The 22858-nt window shown below is 39.1% G+C and overlaps 1 protein-coding gene across 2 annotated transcripts in view; it reads left to right on the forward strand.

Moving 5' to 3' along the window:
• The first annotated feature begins 20694 nt into the window (after positions 1 to 20694).
• TET2 (tet methylcytosine dioxygenase 2) overlaps positions 20695 to 22858 on the forward strand; it is a 133103-nt gene continuing 130939 nt past the window's right edge. Inside the window, exon 1 of one of the 2 annotated variants that reach the window (XM_003829967.4) lies at positions 20695 to 21023. The gene's annotated coding sequence lies outside the window, so the exon portion shown is untranslated. The remainder of the gene's footprint in view (positions 21024 to 22858) is intronic. The other variant, XM_034958966.3, reaches the window with a different exon arrangement.

The raw sequence follows: 22858 nt of genomic DNA on the forward strand, positions 1-22858 counted from the left end.
ACCATGCCCAGCTACTTTTTCAATTTTTCATAAAGACATGGTCTCAGTATGTTTCCCAGCTCATCTCGAACTCCTGGGCTCAAGCAATCCTACAACTTCAGCCTCCCAAAGTGCTGGGATTATAGGCATGAGCCACCACTCCCAGCATAGTCTTATATTATTGATTTCTAAGGTGTATCTATATTGAGAAGGATTGTTAACTAGTTCCAAGAAGGAAATTATACATAAATATCTTTTTCAGTTGTAATCTTTGGCATTTTTAAAATAAGAAAACTTACTCTGTTTCCCTCTGTGGAAGAAGAGAAGTTGATCCAATTGTGTAGCCTAATCCCTCACGTAAGCTGTTTAGGGACAGTTTCTGAACTCACTTTTGGCCCAAGGGAAATGGCATGTCTCTTTTATCACAAACTCTAATCATAATTTTATTTTTTTATGAAACAGAAAATTCAATTGTTTACACTTCTCTAAAGAAAACCAGACATTTCAGTAAAATATTTGCCTTTGAGGTTGTTTTTCTTGGCTAAAGGAGTTGTCCATGAAACAGATGGAAAAATCTATGCTAAAATGAAAAGTAATTGGAGTATAAGTTGACCTTAACCTAATGTGATAAGAACATTTCTTTTCTAAAAAGTAATACGATTATCTTTCTTAGGGATCAGTAAATAGTAACCGCACTATTGAAAAATATATTTGAATGAGATTCTGGGAAGCACAGTAGAAACAAAAGCACTTACAAAATCAGTTTTCTAAGCTAAACTCCATTTGTCTCACTGAAGCCAGCCAATCCCCTCCATGTTTTGAAATAGTTGGCAGGTGTCCCTAGGACCATGACATTATGAGTATGTGAGGGTAAACTTATGCTTAGATAGTGGTTAAAATAGAATGGGGAGTAGAGAGATTACTTTCTAAGCTGGAGTCTTCACTAATATATATGTGGATTCACATGAAGAAACTTAGATTTTTAAGGACAATCACTTGTAAAACCACAAGAGGGTTACCCCAAACCTTGGTCACTTATAACTAGCCACATAAGCCGGCTTTTGAATATTAGACTCTGTCAAACAGTAAATTAGGCTTCATGCTTATGAGCCTCTGCTTCTGCTCAAAGGAAAACATTAATCTAGATTAGTAAGCAATTAGATTGTTGAATAAGCTGTCTCAAGAATATTTCTACGCTACATTTACAATCCATTTTTTCTAAAAACGGGTACAATGAATTACCTGAAATACTCTCTGAGAATTGTTTATGCAAATATCTCTTGGTCAATCATTCAGCAATGACCCAGATTTTTAGATCACTCTTCCTCAGTAAAATGTCTTGAGAATTACAGAGAAAAAAAAAGACATTGTTACAGAGAAGGAAATCTTGTGGCAAGAAGCATTTGGGGCTGAAAGGTAAGTAATAAACCAAAATATACATGGGTTAGTATCCTGACACTAAAAGATTATGATGGGAAGCCAAGATAGGCATTATAGCATCAGAACTTTCTAGGTTTTTCTCATGATAATGAAATTATGTGATTTTTACAACCGATTTCATAAATATTAGACCTAATGTTGATAATTAAATTATGTGGTTTAACACATATTTCTATAAATATGAGACCTCAATTTTCTAGGACCTCAGAAGAATAGAAAAGCTTGAATGCAATAAAATGGAGGAGACAATTTTTTATCTTTAATATGAGCTTACTTTATATCTGCAATAATGCATCAGTAAAAGATATATGAAACTCCCAGGAATAATCATATCAATAGAGATTTATTCTAAGGAGTAAATTATTCTCAGTTATACATTGAGATGGAATTGTTTCTAATAACTCTGGGGAAAAAATGTATTTAAAGGAGTTGTGTCATCTGCTTAAAGAAGTTTGGTGACTTTTCCAAAAACTAAGAGATAACTAGAAAGTGGTAAACTGGTGGTAACATTGTTTGGAAAACAAAATGCAACTTTCTTTTAAGGTAAAAATTATGTCTGAATTTTTTTCAAGATTATACAAAAAGTCACTAAAAACTGACTCATTTTCTCAAAATTATATTTCCTAAAAGTCTTCAATAAGAAAGATATTTTATTATTGGATCATGTTACACAATTATCTCTCATAGCAAATGTAAGCAGAGTTAGATTTGGTCTCATTACAAACATTTGGTACAAACATAGGTACAACTGACTAGCTGACTGAGTATTCTTATTTATGACTTTTAGAGAGTTAGATGGTGTTCATTCAAGATTAATTACTCAAAATTTGTTCTTTAAAAATCTCAAATCTGATCACATCCCAACCCTGCTTACATCCATTTCATGACATCCCATTGTTGTTGGGTTAAAGACTCTTTAGGTTGGGAAGGACATAAACCCAACAAAAAGTAGATTGCCCCCCAAAAAAGGGGAAGTGGAAGACGGATTGACTAGCATAGTGAAAACTTGCATAAATAGGTCATCTTCATGTTTAGCTAGAAAAATGAGCTCAAATGATATCACCAGGATTCCATCTCACTCTGCATTTCCCAGCTCTCATTTGGTCTATTTTAGCTCTGTTGTCAGGTAGGTTCTTCATTCATGATAGATGCTAGAAACTCTAAGCTTACATTTTATGTTTGCAACATCCCAACAAAGAACTGAGTCTCATTTTCTCTGATTTAACTGATTTAGCTATGATCCTGTGATTCAGATATCTACAATAAATCAATCACTAACATCACAGGGATACAATGTTCTGACTATCCAGGGCTGTGTCAATGTTGGCCTTGAGGCTAGACGTGAAGTCAAATTCACCTAGTCACGTGTAATAAACGTAGGGAGAGGAATAGTTCCTCTGGGAAAATCAGGCATGAACCTAGGAGAAATGGATTCTGAATAGGCCAAAATTACATATTTATTCCAGTTTACCTCTTGGCTGCACAAACTCATGTATCTATATCTTTACCTAAAAATTCAAAAAAACCCAAGCCTACATTAAACAGTAATATCATATGTAATCAAAAAAATGTATCAGCATCACTTCAGTTTTATTCAGTTGCTGCATCCAGCCTGAGTCCAGATTCTACTGTTATTGTGCCTTTCTCATGGTCCAAAAACCTATCTTTAAATGATACATTTGACCGTCTCCAAGAAATCTAATATGCATTTATTTGGAGGAAACAAAATAACTATCATAAAAACTCCTACTTGAAAAAGGGGATTTGGGTGGGAGGTGGCAGAAAATGATCACCGTTCTTTAGCATATATACTATCCTGCTAGACAGGAGCAGCAACAACCCCTTGTCCTGGTCTTGAGGCAAATTCCTTGGTCAGTCCTTCAGTCTGCTTTTGGCTCTGTCTTTTGGGATGCCGTTGTTGCTTGTCCTTTATGGTCACAGCTGCCAAAGGCACTGGGGATACCCACTTTCTGGTTATCATACCCTACTGATAGTGCTGTTTCTGTTGGTATAGATTTAGGATCTTGACTGAGTATTGCCTCAGGGGTTGAGCAATCATAGCACTCAGTTTACGGGTATTTGCATTTCTCTGGAAACCTCTGTTCCTTAAAAGTTTACTAAACTCTACAATCTGTTTCAAGTAAATTCAGTTTGTTTACAACAAAACTGAGTTAGTATTGCATTCTAATCCTTGATTCCAAATTCCAAATTTGTTGTTTCTGTCTTCTAAGTCTCAGTGCTCTGTCTCCCCAGGTAGGCAGAATTCCTAGTTTCACTCATAGCTTCCAATTTTATTCTATTCTCCCTGCCTTTGCTAACACTAAATTTAGATGAGAGTGAAGCAGAAATGCTGCTGACTTTTGGCTGGCTTGTCTATCAGGACAAGGGCCGAAAGGGCTGCTCTTAGTGTTTTCACTGCTTCCAGAGAAGCCAGCTTTTAATGCAGCTGTTTCTTGCATGTAGGACATCATTAAACTCTACAAAAAGGAACAAACACATTTCTGGGGCTTTTTTTCATATACATCCTTTAATCTTCGGCCTCAGTGGACACATGGTCTGAGCCCCAAGATATAAAAGACAGGTTAATCAACATCTGTGTCAATTTCTCAGCTAAAGAAAGAAGGGTCCTCATTGCCTCTTTACTACCTGAATTGAGCCAATTCCACATTTAAGGGTCTGTTACTTACAATGCTTCAAATCTTGCAACATTTAAAAAATATACAAATCAGGACTCTTTCAGATCTAAGTGACTAAAAAAACCTCAAACAGGCTTGTTTGGTGAGAGAAATTTTCTGGTTCATAAAACTAAAAAGTTATGGAGTAGATCTGCTCAATGACGTCAACTTGACTTACCTCTTATCTCTCTGCTCCTCTATCCTCTGTGTTGTCTACGCCACAGAAAAGGCATTTCCTTTGAGAAAATGAGTTTTTTCCTTCTGGCTGCTAGTAGTATTAGGTTTACATCCCATCACATCAGCATCCCCAGCACAAAGGGAATACTTTTCCCCAACAACACAAGCAGAAGGCCCAGAACTAACTTTATTGGTTCTTATTGGCCTAGCTTGGGTTGTATGTTTTCCTTTCTTAGTAATTTCTATGGTGAGAGGAGGATTATTCTCCAACTGGCCAAGGCTGGATTAACACATGTCCAGATTTAGGCCGGGCGCAGTGGCTCATGCCTGTAATCCCAGCACTTTGGGATACTGATGGTGAGAATCACTTAAAGTCAGGAGTTTGAGACCAGCCTGGAGTTTCATCAACATGGTAAAACCCTATCTCTACTAAAAATACAAAAATTAGCCAGGTGTGGTGGCGCATTCCTGTAATCCCAGCTACTCAGGAGGCTGAGGCACGAGAACCTAGGAGGTGGAGATTGCAGTGAGACAAGATTACACCACTGCACTCCAGCCTGGGCTACAGAAAAATACCCTCTTCCCCCCGCAAAAAAATGCCCAGCTTTGAAGCTGAAGATAGAGAACCTGAGCCTTGTGGTTTGAAGGTTGGCTTTCCAAGGATAAATCATAGTGTTATAACTTGACAAAAGAGGGGATAGATCTTGAGTAGGTAAAACAATAATAATTTTTTTAAAGACTCAATGTGTCATATAAGGCCGTGGATGATCTGACCCCTGCCTGTCTTATCTGCCTTATCTGATTGTAGTCTCCTGCTTACCCTTTGGGCTCCACCCCACTGGCCTTATGTCATTTCCCATTCTGCTTGTGGACATTCACATGGGCAATTTCCTCTGCAAAAAGCAAAGCTCCTTTCTTCAGGTTTCATTGGATTGGTTCATTCCTACAAATTTTTCAAAGGTCAGCCCAACTATCACTTCCTCAAGGAAACGTTAGGTTGACTCATAAACTGGCTTGTATCCCTCCTGTTATCATCCCCCAAAGTCTCTAAACCTTTCATTTATATCTCTTACCATAATTGTAATTTAAGTTCCTAATTGGGTAATTTTAGCTCCATGAGGACAAAATTTCTCTGTAAATTTAAAAATATGGTATTACTGAATGGATAAATGAAGGCATGAGATAATGGGAAAGGTGAAGGAGTACATAGGTGCTGAAAGTTATTACTTTGTTTTTCCCATCGATCTATTTCTGGATCTAGTTTTTCATCAGCTCTCTCTTTCTTTTGTATATCAATACCAGTATCTCCCACTGTGGGTTGTTCACTATGGTGTAACAGAGAAAATTAGTTGTAAAACATAACACTGCTATGAGGGTAATTTGAAGCAAAACATTGTCTATTTCAGAAAATGAGCACTTTACACTGGTGCTCATCATCTGAAATGGATAAACCTAGGTGAAATGCTAGTTCAGTGATTTACCAGCTCTTCTGAGACAGAGTCTGGCTCTGTCACCCAGGCTACAGTGCAGTGGTGCAATCTTGGCTCACAGCTCACTGCAACTTCCACCTCCTGAGTTCAAGTGATTCTCCTGTCTCAGTCTCCCAAGTACCTCAGATTACAGGTGTGTGCCACCACACCCAGCTAATTTTTTTGTATTTTCAGTAGAGATGGGATTTGCTATGTTGGCCTGGCTGGTCTTGAACTCCTTGCCTCAAGTGATCCACCTGCCTTGGCCTCCCAAAGTGCTGGGATTACAGGCATGAACCACTGTGCCTGGCCATTTACTAGCTCTTTGATTGCAGGAATTTATTTATTTTCTCTGAGCTATTACTTATCTGTAAGCTGAGGATAATAATATCCACCTTGCATAATTCTTACAAGACTATGAAGGCAATACAGTCATACCTCAGAGATCTTGTGGGTTCAGTACCAGACCATAGCAATAGAGCAAATATCACAATAAAGTGAGTCACATAATTTTTTTTGTTTCCCAGAGGATATAAAAGTTAAGTTTACACTATACCATAGTGTACGAAGTGTGCAATAGAATTATATCTTTTAATTTTTGAATATTGCTAAAAAATGCTAACAATCATCTGAACCTTCTGAAAGCCATGATCTTTTTGCTGGCAGAGGGTCTTGCCTCAATGTTGATGGCTGTTGACTGATCAGGGTGGGGGTTGCTGAAGGGTGGGGTGGCTATGTGTGGCAATTTCTTAAAATAAGAAAACAATGAAGTTTGCCACATTGATTGACTCTTTCTTTCACAAAGGTTTCTGTGTAGCATGTGATGCCGTTTGATAGCATGTTACCCACAGAACTTCTTTCAAAATTAGAGTTAATCCTCTCAAACCCTGCTGCTACTTCATACACTCAGTTTACATAATATTCTAAATCCTTTGTTGTCATTTCAACAGTGTTTATAGTGTCTTCACCAGGAGCAGATTCCATGTCAAGAAACCACTTTCTTTGCTCATCTACAAGTAACAACTCTTTAGCCATTCAAGTTTTACTGTGAGATTGCAGCAATGCAGTCACATCTTCAGACTCTCCACTAATTCTAGTTCTTTTGCTGCTTCCACCATGTCTGCAGTTACTTTATACTGAAATCTTCAACTCCTAAAAGTCATCCTTGAGAGTTGGCATCAACTGCTTCCAAACTCCTGTTAATGTTGCTATTTTGACCTCCTTTTGTGAATCACAAATATTCTTAATGGCATCTAGAATGGTGAGATCTTTCCAGAAGATTTTCAATTTACATTGTCTGGATTCAACAGAGGAATCGCTATCTATGGTAGCTATACGCTAACAAAATGTGTTCCTTAAATAATAAGACTTGAAAGTCAAAGTTACTCCTTGATCTAGGGGTTGCAGAAAGAATGTTGTGTTAACAGGCATAAAAACAACATTATTCTCCTTGCACAAGTCTCCCAGAGCTCTTGGGTCACCAAGTGCATTGTCAAAGAGCAGTAATATTTTGAAATAAATCTCCTTTTTTTGGATAGTAGGTTTCAACAGTGGGCTAAAAATATTCAGTAAACCATGTAGTAAACAGATAGGTGGCCATCCATGCTTTATTGTTCCATTTATAGAGCACAGGTAGAGTAAATTTGGCATGATTCTAAAGGGCCCTAGAATTTTCAGAATGGTAAATTGGCATTGGCTTCAACCTAAAGTCACCAGCTGCATGAGCCCCTAAGAAAAGAGTTGACCTGTCCTTTGAAGCTTTGAAGCCATGCATTGACTTCTTGTCCCTAGCTATGAAAGTCCTGGATGATGTCTTCTTCCAATACAAGGCTGTTTTGTCTCCATTGAAAAATCTATTGTTTAGTGGAGCCACCTCCATCATTTATTTTAGCTAGATCTTCTGGACAACTGCTACAGTTTCTCCATCAGCACTTGCTGCTTCATTTTGTTCTTTTTTTTTTTTTTTTTTTTTTTTGAGACGGAGTCTTGCTCTGTCACCCAGGCTGGAGTGCAATGGCACAATCTCAGCTCACTGCAACCTCTGCCTCCCGGGTTCAAGCTATTCTCCTGCCTCAGCCTCCTGAGTAGCTGGGACTACAGGCACATGCCACCACGCCCTGCTAATTTTTGTATTTTTAATAGAGATGGGGTTTCACCATGTTGGCCAGGATGGTTTCGATCTCTTTACCTCGTGATCCGCCGGCCTTGGCCTCCCAAAATGCTGGGATTACAGGCATGAGCCACCACGCCCGGCTGTCATTTTGTTCTTTTATGTTAAGGAGATGGTGTTTTTCCTCAAACTTCATGAACCAACTTCTGCTAGCTTTCAACTTTTCTTCTGCAACTTCCTTACCACTCTCACAGACTTCACAGAGTTGAGGATTGTTACAGCCTTGCTCCAGAGTAAGTTTTGGCTTAAGGGAATGTTGTGGCTGGTTTGATCTTCTATCCAGACCAATAAACCTTCCTCCCATGTGAACAATAAGGCCATTTTGCTTTCTTATCATTTGTGTGTTCACTGAAGTAGCATTTTTAATTTCCTTCAATAATGTTTTCTTTTTTTGCATTCACAACTTGGCTAACTGATGTGAAAGGCCCAGCTTTCAGCCTATCTTGGCTTTTGACATGCCTTCCTCACTAAACTGAATCACTTCTAGCTTTTAATTTAGAGTGAGCTGTGCAACTCTTCCCCTTGAACATTTAGTGGCCATTGTAGGGTTATTACTTGACCTATATTTCAACATTGGTATGGTCTAGGGAATATGGAGGACCCAGGAGAAAAAGAGATAGGGAACAGCCAGTCAGCAGAGCAGGCAGAACACTTATTGCAATTAAGTTTGCCATCTTACGTGGGTACAGTGTTGCAACCAAAATAATTACAATAGTAACATCAAAGATCACTGATCACAGATAATTACAACAGATACAATCATAATGAAACTTAGAATATTATAAGAATTATAAAAATGTGAAACAGAGAAACAAAGTGAGCCCATGCTTTTGGAAAATGTACCAATAGGCTTGTTCAACTCAGGTTGCCACAAACCTTCGATTTGTAAAAAATGCAGTATCTGTGATGTGCAATAAAATGAGGCACAATAAAACAAGATATGCCTACATATTCTTTGGGCCCAGCACAAGCAATATTCTTATGATGATTCTTGGATCACAGAACTGTCACTGCAGTGGCAAGCATAGATTTAAAACCGTAACCATCATTGTACATCACCCAGATGAAGATCCTTTTGCCAGTGTAAGAAACATGGCGGCCAGGCGCCGTGGCTCATGCCTGTAATCCCAGCACTTTGGGAGGCTGAAGGGGGCCGGATCATCTGAGGTCAGGAGTTCAAGACCAGCCTGGCCAACATGGTGAAATCCCATCTCTACTAAAAATACAAAAATTAGCCAGGCATAGTGACAGGCGCCTATAATCCCAGTTACTCGGGAGGCTGAGGCAGGAGAATTGCTTGAACCCAGGAGGTGGAGGTTGCAGTGAGCCAAGATCGTGCCATTGCACTCTAGCCTGGGGACAAGAGTGAGACTTCGTCTCAAAAAAAAAAAGAAAGAAAAAACATGGCATGGGAGGGGGAGGGCACAATGAAATCAACTATTTTAGCCTATGTCAGTAACTATGGAGACTATACACCAATTCTGGAGAGGCATGTGGTGAAAATTCCCTCAGGTTTTGGGATTTAATCTATAAACTTACCTGAACCATAAAAAGAAAACTTTACACTGAGTCAATTGGCTCTGGAAAACCAAAGAATTTCTGTGACTTGCTTTATTATGATACTCTTTTTATTTTAGTGGTCTGGAACCAAACCCATGGTATCTCTCATACTTTCTTATCAGACAGAAGAAATGTATTGAAACCATCCTCTTTTATTGCTTAAGGCAGAAGGGGGTGAGGTTTGATGGGTTTAGTCCTTTGTAAGACCTCTCCTCTACCTCAGTTTGTCAGTAGAGTGATTTTTTAAAAGACCCAATTTTTCAGGGACCTTATTCAATATATTATCTTTTCTTTCCTTTAACTATGCACCTCAGTTTGCTCTCTCCCATTAGCATTTAGACATGCTCAATTCTTTCCCATCTTAAAAAATTCCTTTCTCAATCTCACATCCCCCTGTAGCTACTCTGCTATCTCCTTCCTCCTCTCTGTAGCGAACATTCTTTAAATAGTCATCTGCACTCACTGTCTCTACATCCTCACTTCCTGTTTAGCATTCAACCTCAGGCAATCTGGCTTCTGTCACCACTGCTCTTCTACTAAAACTCATTTTGCCAAGGATTGCAATGAATGCACCACCATCCAAGGGATACTTCTTATTACTTGTCTCAGGTGATAGTTCAGTATGTGGCCCTGCTAATGCTCTGTCATGAAGCATTTCCTTAATTTGGCTCCCATAAAACCACACACATCTGGGTTTCTCCTTTAGGGGCTCCTCCTCTTTCTCTCGAACCTCGAGAGTGGTGTTCCTCCGTTTCTCTTCTGGAGTTCCACTTTTCTTCTCCCTCAGTGTATGAGATTATTTTCCTCAACTGCCATCTTTATGCTGATGATTCACAAATTTCTAACTCCAGTCTGGATCATTTTTCTGAATTTCGGGCTCAGATACCCAGCTACTCACTGTGTATCTCATAATGGATGTCCTTCCAGTGCCTGAAACTTAACTTGTTCATCGTGATTTCTTCTTCCCACAACCCCCAAACTCCTACTCCCAGGTCCTTCTATCTTCTTTTTATCTCCAGTGAAAGCCACTACCAACCATTTTGTCGGCCAGGTCAGAAACCTGGCTGACATCCTCAATCCTGCCTCTGCCTCACCCTGCTCCAAGGTAGTTACTGTGCTCCATTCCTGCTACTTCTGTTAATACCTCTGGATCTACCCATTTCTATCTTCTCTATTATTGCCTAATTTCTCATCTAGACCACTCTAATTTTTCTACTCTCTCCTCATAGGTGTCCTAGCCTCTGTTATTGTGTTCTCTCAATCCATTTTCCCCACAGCAACTACAAAAATATTTTCAAAGCCCAAATCTAATCATTTTCTTCTCTTTTCAAATCGATTATTGATTTCTCAGTCCACTTAAGCCACAATCCAAAACCCTTACCATGATTTAAAGTAACCCTCATAATCTGATCCCTGCAAACTGCTGCATCCCAATAGTATGAACTCTTCCTCTTTACTTTCTGTAAGGCTTTTGGAATTAATTTTATTTCGTCAAACATGTCATGCTCTCTTATGTCTCTAATATAGATACAGTCGTTTATCTAAAGCAAGCACTTTTCTCTGACTTACCACTTGGCCTGAATAATTCCTATTCATCCTTTAGATCTCAGTTCAAATGTTACTTCCATGGAAAGATCTCCCTGAACCTACAAGGATGAATATTAAGCACCCTTCCTATTGCATCCTGGCATACTTTTATTCACATAACTCAAAATATAGAACAAGGCTGGGAAAATAGAGCATGAGAAATGCCACTACTAATGTGAAACAAGAATGAAGAACAAATATGTCATTCTTTCTTTTTTTTTTTTTTTTTAGAAAAAGACATTTATTCAGCGTCACGATCTGACTATTACATTTAGCAATCAAAGCATGGGTGCAAAAAAAATCTACATTAAAACCCTTTGTTGGAATGCTTTACACTTTCCACAGAACAGGAACTAAAATACCCTGTTACACAATTAGTCACAAATACAGTCCTCGAGTTTTTTGCCCATACACATGAGTATTTGTCTAAAACATGTCTTCTTTGTAGCAGCTAGGCCCTGCCACCACTGTGCTTGGCTGAGTTCACAAATCTGTTGTAACCTGTAGCTTCCCTGTCATTCTTATAACACACTTGTGAGAGACGTTCTATGACAGTATTTCCATCTACTTCTGATCCTTCTGTATTTTGGGGATTTCCTGGGCAGATCTCCATGATGACACAGTTTACTCTGTTTGATTTTGGTCACACACTGATTAAACTGTCTCTCTAGAATGTAGAAATCAAAACACAAATGACACATTAGTCTCTTAATGTATCACCATAAACTATGATAAATTAGAAATTCACATTTGAGCAACCATTTATGTAATGGAAATGAGAATAACAAGCCTTCATTTCTACAGTTTTTTTTTTAACAAAAAAAATTCTGTAAATGTGTCCTGACTAGGTTAGATTTTATTCATCTCAAATTCTGTGGTAAGCTCCTCCCTCCTCTCAATTCATGGCACATACCTTTCAGGAGCAAAGCAATTCAAAAGTCCCAACTAAAAGTGGGACCTATAACTATTTCCTTTGTCACCCCACAGCTATGATTTTGAATTTTATAAATTACTACAAAAATTCACATCTTTCCCATTGGCTCCCATCAATAAGTCTCTCAAAAGTAAAAATGTATGCTACCAAGTAAAGTAATTATTGTTTCCAAAAGCTAATGATTCTATAATAAATACATTCTACATTTGCCCTTTTTCTAAAGATATTGGATATGCAATAAGCATTATTGCTCGGTAAGCAGCCTTGTTGGAGAACATTATTATTTACCAGAATTATATGAAATTTTTCTTTTCATGAAATAGTTTAGAGCAAAATGTTTCACTCATTCCAGATTGTATGCATCAAGTTTCATTCTGAGTTTTTGTTTCATTAGAAAATATGTGAATTTGAAACTCTAAACTAAATCCACCAAGCCCCATCCCTCCAGCCTTAATCAATAAAAAGGGGAATTGTTTCAATAAATTTCAAAATAAAAAAAAAAACTTTTCATAAAACTTTCAGTTTATAAACTTCTGGTCTAATGATTTTTTCTCATTACTCACACACACACACACACACACACACACACACACACACACACACACACACAAACTTCTCTCCCTCTAGCTCTTTCTCTCTCCTCTCTCTCCCCTTCATCCAAACATCTTTCTCAGTTGCTTTGAAGGGGAGACAGCAAGGAAGAGCTCCAAACATTTTGTCTTTCATGCCTTTGAATAACTTATTCTTTCCCTTAGAAATGCTTTTAGGGAACAGATTAACTTTCATCTCACATTTGGAATAAACAGAATTACTATCACAGTGGATGGCCTACTTAAAAAAAATACACAAAGCACTCTCTTCCTAAATGTTTCCTTTACTGTAGCATTCTCCTCTATCTGTGTGAGCACAGGCAAGGAATGAAAATGTATCAACCTATGATACAATGTCACAAGTTGGTAAGAGCTTCTTTTCTGCTTTCAGGAAAGAATTAAAGTTGGCTATTTCCCTTTAGTTTGTGGAAAGAATACTGAAGAAAACTTGAATTTGAGAATTTATCACTTGCTGTGTCACCCTGGGCAAGTTCTTAATCTCTCTGACACGTTCCTTCATGTATTAAACACATGTTCCCTGGTGTTAAAAAAATAAAATTCAATAAAATGGAAATTATAATGGTCTTACCTGTTTTCAAGATTACTGTAAATACTAAATGACATAATGCATTTTAAAGGTTTTTTGTAGGTTTTCAGTAGTGGAGGCTAGACTACAATCTTGGATCCTATCGTATACTTATTGCCTAAGTTTAACACTTCCAATAAGTGTGTTTTTGGAGTTTCTCTTTCTAAATTTTTTGAATATCTATTTTTGACCTCACACTACCTTTACCTTTAACAGCAATTCTCACTTATCAAAATTATGACTTTACTGTTTCACCAATTTTAAATTTAGAGACTCTCTCGTTCTTGTTCACTAGTAGACAGTGCCTATTGACATTGTGTTACTAAAGGGGTTTCAGAAAATTTTCTTCATTAAAATATATCATCATCACCCTAGGATCAGCATGCACCTGACCACTAATCCATGCTAAAGAAACCCTTCTTCAATAGTTCTGTCTTGCATCTTCCTATCCAGTCAAACTAGGGCCAGTGTTCATAAGATTTCAGAGAACCTCAATGAAATGCTCCTTTGGGATTTGTTTTTGCTATTCTGATGTGTGTGTGTGTGTGTGTGTGTGTGTGTGTGTGTGTGTATGTGTCTGTGTGTGTGTGTTTTCACCTTCTACCCTAGCCTGTCAGAAACCCCTGTTTTGTGGTCCCTGCTTGGATATAATTTATTCTCTTGAGTATACAAGTCATTGTGAAATGCAGAACAATTGCCTGGCAACCAACCCATGTTCACTTTAGTGGTATGCCTAATTACTAACAGATCAAGGTTTTCTGCCAAATCATAATAACATTGTACTCTGAGATATAACACAAGAAAACAAATTAAACAGAGGTTGGTAGTGCAGAGCTTCGCAGGAAACTACTTAGCCTCTCATGCTTGCACAGGCTTTGAGTTGGATCTGAGTCAGAGCTCAATTTTCCCACACATCTCCAGAAAATATGAAAACACACTTTAGAAGATTTGAAGAAAATTGGATATCAACTAATAGCTACCTTACTTCCTTTTTAATTTGCCTTCTCCATATAGGGTGTCTGTCGGAAAGGGAATAATTTAACTTACTGGGGCCTAAACATTGTTTAATCTCTATAGGTCTTCCTTCCAGGAAGAATTGTACTAACTGTTAGCATGATGCCAAATAATAACACTCATAAACTATTGCATGACTATTATTTTGGAAAAAGAAAAAAAATCATATTCAACTGGTCTAATTGCCAAGATTATAGGAATGGCTTAAAAACCTTAAAATTTCTGACACAACTCCATCAGTAGAATTTTCCCATGAGAATAACAACAACAACAAAACAGAATATTCTTCACACATGGAACTCAGGCCATGTCCAGTACTTCTTTCTCCCCACTGCTTCAGGGCATTGTTCCTGTCACTTACATTTCCCCCTAATCATTCTTATTCACTACTGATGATCTGAGTCATTCTTCAGCTGCTAATTATGTCTTCCTCAATTTTTTGACCTATCACAAGAGAATTCAGAAATATTTAATCAATATGAAATATCAAAAGAGTTAAAGGCAGCTTTGCAGGATCTTTGCAAAGGAAAGAGTTCCACTATACTATAGAGAGATATATAAAGTCTGTTCTTTGTCATAGGATGTTCTATGAATGATAATATTGTGTGCCTGTTAACTATTCATAATAGGTGTAAACACTAAATGTTTTTATTGCGTTCTCACACATTAAGCCATCCCAGTGATTTTCAAGCACAGTTTGTACATCACATTGTGAATCATTCAAAAAGTATTGTTACTCCTGCCCCATCCCAGACCTCCTTAATCAGAATCTCCAAAAGGCCTGCGGGGGTAGAGGAGGGTAACCTAGTCATGCATATTTTTCAAAAGCTCCCTAAATTAGTTTTTGTTTTCCTAATTGAAAGATTTGGTGGTATCCCATTCTGAGCATTTTATTAATATCACCAAAGACCCGTCCGATTAATGATTTCAGTAGATGGCGCTCTTTCCACCTGCCAGCTTCCTTGCTTGGCGGAATGAACCCTAAGCCATTCATAAAAGTCAAGGGCAGGTCAAAGGTGCAATTCCGCGCCAATATTGAAAACATACACTAGAACTTACCTTTGCAAACCAATTGTTAGTCAGTTAAGACACATGTTAAAGTGGTTGTGGGGAAGGGGTACAGTATCACATTTGCTTATTACATGAATGTAATTATTCTTCTGAAGAGTTCAAGAATGTCAACTCCCTGGCACAAAATTGGAAACTAAAGAAACAGAGTAGAAAGCAATGATTTTTTTTTTATAAAGTAGAGATTTGGACAAAAGAGGTTTTTTTTTTAAAATATGAGAAAGATATAGGAAATACTGATGTTACTGCTATACAACATACTGTGTGAAAAACTTATGATGGGGCAAACATAGATGTCTGTATCTGCTAAATTGGGAGACAGCACCAGGTAGCCTGCAAGATCATCAGCTTTAGAGTCAGCTAACCCTGATTGAGACAATTCTTCCCGCTATTTTATAGCAACCAAGTTACTTAGCCCTTAATTCTCAACAAGATATTACCTACTTTACTTGGTTATAATAAGCATTAAATTAAAAGAGATAATGAATGTAAAACAATTATTTCAATGCTTGGTGCATAGCCAGTATTTAACCAATAAACTTACTTTTGGAGTGCTAAGTAAATGTAGGTGCTGAGTTTTTAATTGTTTAAGTAGCAAAGGATAATAGAAAATTAACATGAGGTTTTGAAGGGAAGATTCCTTTACCAGTCAGTGCTAATAATGGTGAGAAAAAAATTAGAGGAGGATAAGCAGGAAAAAAACAGAAGGTTAGCTTTGGTATAATAAAAAAGGCCTAAACCTTAATTCACAAAATTTAGATTTGTAAGGTGCTCTCTATTTACAGGATGTCTGACCCTAAGTAAATCAATTAATCTCATCTTTAATATTTATATGATGGAAATTACATTAAATAAATCACTTAACCTCACCTTTAATATTTATATGATGGAAATTACATTAAATGCCATTTTTAATATGACATCATTTTGCATATTAAGTCATAATAATACACATAAAATGCCAAAAAACTAGAGTCCTATAAAATGGTGCTGAGGTAATTATTAATAGTTAAATTTTATTGATTACTGAAATTCATCAATAAAGTTAAAAATTATTCTTTCAAAATAAAATGAGATACTAAGTGAGTTAGTAAATTTGGATGAGGACAAAAAGAGTAGTTACTGGATTGTGAAGTCAGAATTTATGAAAAGAAAAAGTATTCCCTAAAATTGTAAGAGATTGGTATTAGCAATATTTGCAATAATTGTGGAGGAATTTCCATGATGTTGTCCCACTAATGATTCTAATATTCTTTCATTTTCTTTTTGAGACAGAGTCTTGCACTATCACCCAGGCTGGAGTTCAGTGGTACAATCATGGCTCACGTGGCTCACAGTCTTGAATTCCTGGGCTTAAGTGATCCTCCTCAGTAATATTCTTTCTATAATGCCTTTGCCAATACTTTTCAGTTTATCTTATATTCTACTTTGCCCCCATTAAATTAGTACACACATTGGATAGTTCCTGATTTCATTAATTTAATATTATATAATTTGTATTTTTTCTTTAAAATTTTCAAATTATATAAAGAAAAATTAACCAAATAAAATCAGATTAGGAAAAAAGTAACTAGAAATCATAAGAGATTCTATCGAGATTCTCATCATATTATAATCCCTGGGTTTAGACAATAATTTTTATTAATAATAATTTATATTAATAAGCTAAAATATTATATCTCAATATGTCATCTATTGGAGACTGTTAAAACTTAGTATTCTGTGTTAAATACGTACCTACATATAATGTGCAGTAATGTAACCAAACAAAATAAATAAGAAAGCTTTTTAACCGCAGTGACTGCTATGCTGTTTGATGGTCAATTGTCTTTTAAGCATACAGAGAATCTTTATCATGTTATACTTCAGAAACATGTTTTTGGAGATGGGAAACAACAGGCCATGATTTTATGTTTTTGTTAAACCACTATAATTCTTTCAAAGCAGTGTATATCACAACTATTTCTCTGTGTTGAAGAGAGTATCAAGTCCTTAAAGAAAAATGTAATCCCAGCACTTTGGGAGGCTGAGGTGGGAGGAGCACGAGGTCAGGAGTTGGAGAGCAGACAGGAGAATTGCTTGAATCCGGGAGGCGGAGGTTGCGGTGAGCAGAGATCGTGCCACTCACTCCGTCCTGGGTGACAGAGTGAGACTCCGTTTCAAAAAAAAAAAAAAAAGAAAGAAAGAAAGAACATTTTCTATTCTGCAGGTGGGAGGAAATGAAGAATGCACCTATTATTTTTGTGTTAGTACAACATAAAAAAAATTTGCATTGTAAAGCAAACTACCAGCATCAGCTCTTTAATGGACAGCAGCAGACAGGAAACTGCCTCCACCCTAAGAGACTTAAAGACTGAGCAACTGAGTTAGATAGCAGGTGCGCAGGCCAATCAAGTCAATTTTCTAACACAGAGTAGCATGTTGTGGAACTTGTTCTATTAGTCTTTTTTCTCTGTTAAGGAAGCAAGGATCTCTCTGTATGGAAGCAGTGCTGCTATTTCTAGTTTGAGGAAAAAAATGGTAAAGAATTTGATAATTGTTGTTAAAACAGCAAATTATATTTTAAACATAGATTGTCCACACCTATAGGAGGAGGAATCTCAAGAATGCACACAATTAATAAAAGCTGGTTCTGAATTACCCATACAAGTGCGCACTGCGTTCAGTAAACAACTGATTATGCAAACTATATCCTTTCTTTCCCAGAAATAGCAGAAGGAAGTTTTTCAAATCAAAAAAAAAAAAAATCTAACTAAAATATTTTATACGTGAAGGCCTGCAGAATTTTACTTCCTTTTGCTGTTGAAAAATCACAATAGCCAAGAGGAGTAATGTATTTTATTTTAAATTTTAAAAAGTCATGATGGTTAAGGGTAGAGTGGAGGTGCAGAGAAAGAAGTTGGCAAGAAAATGTTCAGGGCCTGTTGTAAAACCAACTGCAAGCCAAACATGATTCCAAATAGGCAAGAACACCCTGTTACAACAGAGAGCAGTTTTCAAAGAAGAAATGAGAGGGAGGTGACCTGAAAGATCATTTCCCAGTTATAACTAAAGGAACCTACGGATACTTTTATATTAAACACATGCTAATATAATATTTTCCACATATTATTAAATGTAAGAAGATATATAATTATATACTTCTATAGTCAGAAACAAAATAACTCCTAGAAGTAAATGGTTTGTTACTGTAGTAGTAGTAACTACCTGGGCACTTACCTAGTGCTCTTATTAAAAACTCACCACAACCCTGCTGTCTTACAGGTTGTTGAACAGATTGAAAGAAACCGATACCGACAGAGTTAAGTAAAATGCACAAGGTCACACTGGAAAAGATAGAGTTAAGAGTCACTCAGCTCTGTAAAACTCCAAAGCCCATGTTTCAACAACTCTGCAATACTGTGCACTGTATAAATGTATGTTGTGGTCTTGAGAGAACTTTATTTCCTAGACTTGAAAAATACATCACAAGCCGGGCGCGGTGGCTCACGCCTGTAATCCCAGCACTCTGGGAGGTCAGGAGTTCCAGACCAGCCTGGCCAATATGGTGAAACCCCGTCTCTATTAAAAATACAAAAAATAGCTGGGCGTGGTGGCGCACACCTGTAGTCCCAGCTACTCGGGAGGCTGAGGCAGAAGAATCGCTTGAACCCGGAAGGCCGAGGTTGCAGTGAGCCGAGATCGCGCCACTGCACTCCAGCCTGGGTGACAGAGAGAGGCTGTCTCAAGAAAGAAAGAAAAGGAAAGAAAAGAAAGATAGAAAGAAATAAAGATCACAAAGAACTTTCAAACAGCTTAGATTTTAAAGTGCATTAACAATTTCCAAGACCTAAGTGACACTTTAGTGTACAGCTAGAAAACATGGAATGTCATTCCCACCTGAAATGTTTAAGGGAAAATGTACTATTTTCCTTAGTTTGTGCAAAATCTGAAATCTGAGTCAACTTTGTTTCAAAATGGAATAAACAAAGTTTGATTGGACCCACTAAACATTCTTCTTAGCAACAATGCGACACTTGCAAGGAGTTCCCTTTTTTACACTCTTCAAAGAGGAAATATTCCGATTTCGTAAAATTAGGGCTTCGCTTTTAAAAAAATTACAGACCAAAAAAAGTGTGGTTACACAATATAACTAGTATTGACTTAAGGGTACTGTGATCACCATGCAGTGATCCCATAAAAGATGTGACCAAAATACCCACTTAAAATTTGAACGTCAGTCATGTAAGAACATGTAAAAGATGAAGGGAATATTTCAAAAACGACTATCTGACGTAATATGATACTTACTATGACCCATATGGGCTTTGTTCTTCATCTCATCTTCAAATAAAAAGTTGATGATTAGAAAAAGGAGCATTAGAAGGGGAAGTAACACTACTCGGCAATAGAGAAAAACTCCGGTCAAAGGAAGAGCATAGTTACAGAGCTCCGAATGTCAGGGAAAATCAAGCATCCGTCATTCGGAATTAGCTCTGTATCGGTCGGTTTCTTCATTACTTAATTGTACGGGGGGGGAAACTACTTCAAAGTAGAGGCTCTTACGAGAGGCAACTTAAGCATTTGAAAGTGCAGGTTTATTTCCTCCTAGCGAGAAGTAGGGGGTCACTAGTGAGAAACCCATCTTCAATCTGTGAGACGCCCCCTTCTACTCAGCCCACGTGGCTAAAGTAAACAGAAGGTGGGCCGGGGCGTGGAGAAACAGAACTCGGTCAATTTCCCAGTTTGTCGGGTCTTTAAAAATACAGGCCCCTAAAGCACTAAGGGCATGCCCTCGGTGAAACAGGGGAGCGCTTCTGCTGAATGAGATTAAAGCGACGGAAAAGGGAAAAGAGAGCGCGGGCAAGGGGATCTAAAGGGAAATAGAGACGCGGGCCTCTGAGGGTAAGGTGGGCGCAAGCGGAGGTGTGGTGCGGGGAGAGGTGCCAGTGGGTGGAGGCGGGGGCCAGAGCGAGGGCACGTGCGGGTACACTCCGGAGGAGGTGGGTGCGCGCGGGGGCGTGTGCGCGGGACCTCGAAGTGGTGGAGTGCAGACCAGCAAAAAGTTTCAAAGGGAAATCTTAGATGTCACGTCCTTGTCCAGGCACCCGTGCCATCCCAACCTCCCACCTCGCCCCCAACCTTCGCGCTTGCTCTGCGTCTTCTCCCAGGGGTGGAGACCCGCCGAGGTCCCCGGGGTTCCCGAGGGCTGCACCCTTCCCCGCGCTCGCCAGCCCTGGCCCCTACTCCGCGCTCGTCCGGGCGCACCACTCCCCCCGCGCCACTGCACGGCGTGAGGGCAGCCCAGGTCTCCACTGCGCGCCCCGCTGTACGGCCCCAGGTGCCGCCGGCCTTTGTGCTGGACGCCCGGTGCGGGGGGCTAATTCCCTGGGAGCCGGGGCTGAGGGCCCCAGGGCGGCGGCGCAGGCCGGGGCGGAGCGGGAGGAGGCCGGGGCGGAGCAGGAGGAGGCCCGGGCGGAGGAGGAGAGCCGGCGGTAGCGGCAGTGGCAGCGGCGAGAGCTCGGGCGGCCGCCGCCGCCTCCTCGCGAGCGCCGCGCGCCCAGGTCCCGCTCGCATGCAAGTCACGTCCGCCCCCTCGGCGCGGCCGCCCCGAGACGCCGGCCCCGCTGAGTGATGAGAACAGACGTCAAACTGCCTTATGAATATTGATGCGGAGGCTAGGCTGCTTTCGTAGAGAAGCAGAAGGAAGCAAGATGGCTGCCCTTTAGGATTTGTTAGAAAGGAGACCCGACTGCAACTGCTGGATTGCTGCAAGGCTGAGGGACGAGAACGAGGTCAGAGCGCTTCTCTTATGCCGCGAAACTCTCCCTTTCTTCTCCCCTTCGCTTTTTCTCGGGCTTCCAGGGACTGGGGAGCAAACCCTGTAGTGTCACCCACAAATACCAAGAGGGAAGAGGGAAGCTTCACAAATTACTGGAGCCTCTTCAACATGGCTGACAAATATAGTTTTAATTCCCTCTACCCCTTTTAAACCTGTAGTTCTGTGTTCTCTTCTCTCCTCCTAATGCTCGTCCCCTCATCTCCCAGAAAACTTACCTTTGTGCCTCCGACGAGCCGGTTTCCCGGCCTTTTTTAATCCTCAGAAAAGTGATTTTTAAATTTGCTTTCCTTTCTAAAATAGTTCAGCTTTGGGGGCACTACTTTTCCCTTTAATCCTCTTCCCCTGTTTCTTTCGTGTAAGTGAAACGAGTCTCCCGTTTATCCTGAACAACCTCAGAGAGAACACTGATAGGGTGTTTTTCGACCCTTTTATCAGCTGTAGGGTCTGGGTCTGGGTCTGGGTTTGTGTCTGCCTCCTCCTACCTTCTTATCCCCCTTTAGGGGGCTGTACGAAGTGAATGTCACAGGGAGTGGAATTGGAGTACACTGAGTGGGGTTTTTTTTTTCCTTAAGTCCGCGCGTTTTGTTAGCGGCGCTGAGTGAAAGAGGAAAGAATAGTTTCTCTGGTTCCCCAAACAAGACCAGAACTCACTTTTCTCAAGGTACATAAGTCAGCGCTGGGCTGAGCCTTCCAGCCTGGGGAATGTATGTAAGAGAATTTATGGACAAATCTGTGTCCCGGCTTTGTGCTTCTCCCGAATCAGCTTCGTTTGGTTCCTTGGTAAGTGACAGGCAGACACAAAGGCAGGCGCAGGCCCGGGGAGGGGGCGGGAGGGGGTGGGGAGCGCAGCGTTGAGAGTTGCAAGACTGCAAGGTCAGGGGCGCCTAAAGAAATGAAACCCAATCCCAGCAAAGAAGTGAAGAGCAGATTTATAACAGTCCCATCCAAATTTCTCTTTTGGCTTCTCTCTTTGGTCTTTCATCTCTCTGCCTTTCTCTCTGTGTCTCCTCTCTACTCTTTTCTTCTCTCTCTCTCATACACATACACACACACACACACACCTCACTAGCATCTTGCTGAATCTTTTCACTGGGACTGCTTGTCTAGTTTTATTAAGCTAATAGGGTTTGTATGGAGAGTTTTCTACCTATGACATAATGAAGTGTGGCCTGGATAGCCTCCTGGAAAGGCCAAAAATGAAATATAAGTGTTATTTGCTGGTTATTCCCCTCATGATATACTTTTAATTACATTGAGGGAGTTCTCCCTTCTTCATCTAATGTTTAAGAATTGAGAAAAGGCTTATTTTCCAGCGGTAAAATTTAGTGCATAAAATTTAGTGAAATATTTATATATTTACGTGTCTAGGGAGTGGAATACATTCATGAATTTAATATCTCAAATCACACATTGTGCTTTTTCCCCTTCAGTCAGGGATTATAATGGGAAACCCAAATTCAAAGATATTCATCAACAAATGATCCATCATAGGAATATAAGATTGTATCTTAAGGGAAGTTGGGATTCACAGAGAAAAGACATTGGTTTGGTTTGGTGTGATACTGTGGGTATTGTTGCCTGGCTAATGAAATCATTACATTTGCATTTTAATGGAAAGTTGAAATACTAAGGGGAGTTATGTTCTTTTACATGTTTATATGTGTGCTTAATAATGTTTGGAATAGAATATAGATTTAAACACAATAAATATTGATTTTTTTAAATGTTAATAAGCAGAGAACTGTTAATGAAGTGTTGGATAATCAAGCTGAAGTTTAGAAGACAATT

Source organism: Pan paniscus, chromosome 3 (genome assembly GCF_029289425.2).
Source record: "Pan paniscus chromosome 3, NHGRI_mPanPan1-v2.0_pri, whole genome shotgun sequence".
NCBI classification, from domain to species: Eukaryota; Metazoa; Chordata; class Mammalia; order Primates; family Hominidae; genus Pan; species Pan paniscus.